Below are 519 nucleotides of genomic sequence, written 5' to 3' on the forward strand. Positions count from 1 at the left end.
CCCATCCTCCTCTCCACTCCTCCACACCCTCCTCTTTCCCCTCTCCCCTTTCCTTTCCCATCCTCGTCTACATTCCTCCTTTCCCCTCCCTATCCCTTTCTCAACCCTCTCCACTCCTCCTCTCCCCTTTCCCTTACCCCTCTCCACATCACCCCTCCCCTTCCCTTCCCCTTTTGCTTTCCCCTTCCCTCTCCCCCCCCTCACCACTCCACCTCTGAAACGCGGGATCTACATGCCGAAACACTGCTTCGCATCGCCTCATGGTCCCCTTCAGCGGGTGATGGTGTGATTTTCACTTGAGTTATTTCATGTCAGAAAGAAAGTATAACCAACGTTTTTCATGATCGGAGCCATCCGAGCGTAGAGAAGAAACGCGCAAACAACCAAACAAGCAAAACAAACGCGCCACCAGAGGCGTGACGCAGACGTTTCCCGCGCTGCCATTGGCGGCGGCCGTCTGACCGACGCGGCAGCCGCGCGGCTACATTCAGCAAGTTGGATGCTCGTGCGGCGTGCGGA

Source organism: Rhipicephalus sanguineus, chromosome 3 (genome assembly GCF_013339695.2).
Source record: "Rhipicephalus sanguineus isolate Rsan-2018 chromosome 3, BIME_Rsan_1.4, whole genome shotgun sequence".
NCBI classification, from domain to species: domain Eukaryota; kingdom Metazoa; phylum Arthropoda; class Arachnida; order Ixodida; family Ixodidae; genus Rhipicephalus; species Rhipicephalus sanguineus.